Genomic DNA, 3,134 nt, shown 5'->3' with positions numbered 1-3,134 from the left:
ATGGTTGAAACATTATATGAAATTCTCTAAGAATTAATATTATATAAATGTTTTTAGCCATTTATATGAATGAATGGCCAAAATTGAAGAAATGCCCATGAAAAGCAATTGTGGGACTGGGGAGGTGGTTCTGTGGCTAAGAGCTGGCTGAGCAAGCTGGACTTGAGGTTGAATTCCCAGAACTGAGGTAGAACTGGTCACCATGGCATACATCTAGAATCCAAGTGTTCCTATGAGATATGAGAGGTGGAGACAAGAGAATCCTCTGAACTCTGTGGTCCAGCTAGCCTAACATACACAATGATGGTCAGTGAGGGAAGAGGTGGGGTCCAGCATCTGTAGTTTTCCCCTAATCCCCTATGTATAACGTGGTATGCACAAAACTAACCTCCCATGGACACCATAGCATGCATGCATCTAAGCACTCCATGCATACAATGGTGTGCATGGACCTAAAGTCACAGACACAAACACACACAAATATATAGAGAGAGCATATTTAAAGTAATGATCGTGCCATTTTGAGCCTGCTAGACAGTCCAAAGGAAAGAAATTGATGTTGGTGCTGATGTATGCTTTGGGAAACGGCATAGTGTGCTTTTGAGACCTTATAGTTATACATTTCTAGGGCTGAATTTTAAATTACAAATCAAAATTATTAAGTACAATTCAACTTTGTGTTGACAATCTACTGACAAAATGATATGTATTTTTTTTTTTTTTTGCTTTTAAAAACATTCCAAAGACGGGCTGAAGAAATGGCTCAGCTGTCAGAAGCACTTGCTGCTTGTGCAGAGAATGTGTATTTAATAAACAGCACCCACAAGACAGCTCACAGCCATCTGTAACTCTAGTCCTGACCTCTGCCAGCACTGCATGCGCATGCTACATACACATGCAGGTCACACACTTCTATACATATTTTTTTTAAAGAAAAGAAAAGGAACATTTCAAAGAGACTGGAGATACAACTTGTTGGTAGAGCACTCAGCCTGTATGTGTGAGTCCCTGGGTTAGATTTGTAACACTATAATCAATCAATCAATCACCAGTTAATCCATCAAAGGTTTGCGAACATAATCTGTCCAGATATATCCCTTGTAACACTATTTGTAATAGTGAAAAAACAAACAGTACTCAAGTGTTCAGTGATTGCAGACAGGGTTGCACTGGGCAACTGCAGGCATTAGTATCAGAGAAAGCATGAGTGAGTGGCCCTAATATATTTAACTTTGAATATTATCACATAAATGCCTTACTGTGCTTTGAAGAAAGACACATTTAAATATGAAGAAGATGGAAAGACATGAGCAAAGACCAAGAGCAGAATTTCCACTATTTGTGTATCTGGCAAAATCTTAAGCTAAGAACAGTTCTGTTCAATTAAAATAGAATGTCATTACCATGATTTGATTATGATGTAATCATATACATAATAAGGCATCTCATTGTGAAGCATAAAGGATTCAATCAGCAAAGCACTTGCTTTGCAATTATGAGGACCTGAACTTTATCTTTGGAATCCAGGTTAAAAATGGTGTCTATGGCCTTTCTGCTCTTTGACGCTGCAGAGGAAGCATCGCTGAATGCTCTCATCACCCTGCTGTCATCCCCCTGCCATCCTGTCTAAGTCAGAGTCCCCCAAGGAGCCAGAACAGCTGTGGAAGCTCTTCACTGGAGCGCTGAGCTTCGAAACAACCGACGAGAGTCTGAGGAGCCATTTTGAGCAATGGGAACCACTCACTGTGGGGTAATGAGAGATCCAAACACCAAGAGATCCAGGGGCTTTGGGTTTGTCACATATGCCACTGTGGAGGAAGTGGATGCTGTCATGAATGCAAGACCACACAAGGTGGATGGAAGAGTTGTGGAACCTAAGAGAGCTGTGTCAAGAGAAGATTCTCAGAGACCAGGTGCCCACTTAGCTGTGAAGATCTTTGTTGGTGGTATTAAAGAAGACACCGAAGAACATCACCTACGAGATTATTCTGAGCAGAATGGGAAAAAGTAATTGAAATTATGACTGACAGAGGCAGTGGAAAAAAAAGAGGGGCTTTGCTCTTGTCACCTTTGATGCCCATGACTCCGTGGATAAGATTGTTATTCAGAAATACCACACTGAATGGCCACAGCTGTGAAGTAAGAAAGGCTCTGTGGAAACAGGAGATGACTAGTGCTTCATCCAAACAGAAAGGTTAAAGTGGTTCCAGTGGTGGTGGTCATGGAGGTGATATTGGTGGCAATGACAATTTTGGTTGAGGAGGGAACTTCAGCAGTTGTGGTGGCTTTGGTGGCAGCTTCAGTGGTGGTCTATATCGTGGCAGTGGGGATGGCTGTAATGGATTTGGCAATGATGGTGGTTATGGAGGAGGTGGCCCCGGTTATTCTGGAGGAAGCAGAGGCTATGGAAGTGGTGGACAGGGTTATGGAAACCAGGGCAGTGGCTATGGCGGGAGTGGCAGCTATGACAGCTGTAACAATGACAATGCAGAGTTGACTTTGGCAGCGATATTAGCAGTGATAATGGAAGCAATTTTGGAGGTGTCAGAAGCTACAATGACTTTGGCAATTACAACAACCAGTCTTCAAATTTTGGACAAATGAAAGGAGGACACTTTGGAGGCAGGAGATCTGGCCCTGATGGTGGCAGAGGCCAGTACGTTACTAAACCACAAAACGAAGGAGGCTATGGAGGTTCCAGCAGCAGCCGTAGCAATGGCAGTGGCAGGAGGTTCTAATTACAGCCAGGAAACAAAGCTTAGCAGGAGAGGAGAGCCAGAGAAGTGACAGGGAAGCCACAGTTTACAGCATATTTGTGAACTCAGCCAAGCACAGTGCTGGCAGGGCCTAGCTGCTACAAAGAAGACATGTTTTAGACAATACTCACATGTGTGGGCAAAAACTCCAGGACTGTATCTGTGACTGTATAACAGGTTATTTCAGTTTTGTTCTGTGGAAAGTGTAAAGCATTCTACGAAGGGTTTTACTGTAGACCTTTGTCACCCATGCTATTGATTGCTAAATGTAAAAGTCTGATCATGACGCTGAATAAATGTCTTTTTTTTTTAATGGGTTGTGTAAAGTTAGTCTACTCTGAAGCCATCTTGGTAAACTTCCTCAACAATGTGAAGTTA

The 3,134-nt window shown here is 42.4% G+C and overlaps 1 pseudogene; it reads left to right on the top strand.

Annotated features, from left to right (window-relative positions):
- The first annotated feature begins 1,586 nt into the window (after positions 1 to 1,586).
- Hnrnpa1-ps18 (heterogeneous nuclear ribonucleoprotein A1, pseudogene 18) lies at positions 1,587 to 2,906 on the top strand (annotated as a pseudogene).
- The last annotated feature ends 228 nt before the right edge of the window (positions 2,907 to 3,134 follow it).

Source organism: Rattus norvegicus, chromosome 1 (genome assembly GCF_021556685.1).
Source record: "Rattus norvegicus strain SHRSP/BbbUtx chromosome 1, alternate assembly SHRSP_T2T, whole genome shotgun sequence".
In the NCBI taxonomy this organism is placed as follows: Eukaryota; Metazoa; Chordata; class Mammalia; order Rodentia; family Muridae; genus Rattus; species Rattus norvegicus.
Note: the sequence above shows the minus strand (reverse complement) of the source record. Positions and strands in the feature narration are given on the sequence as shown.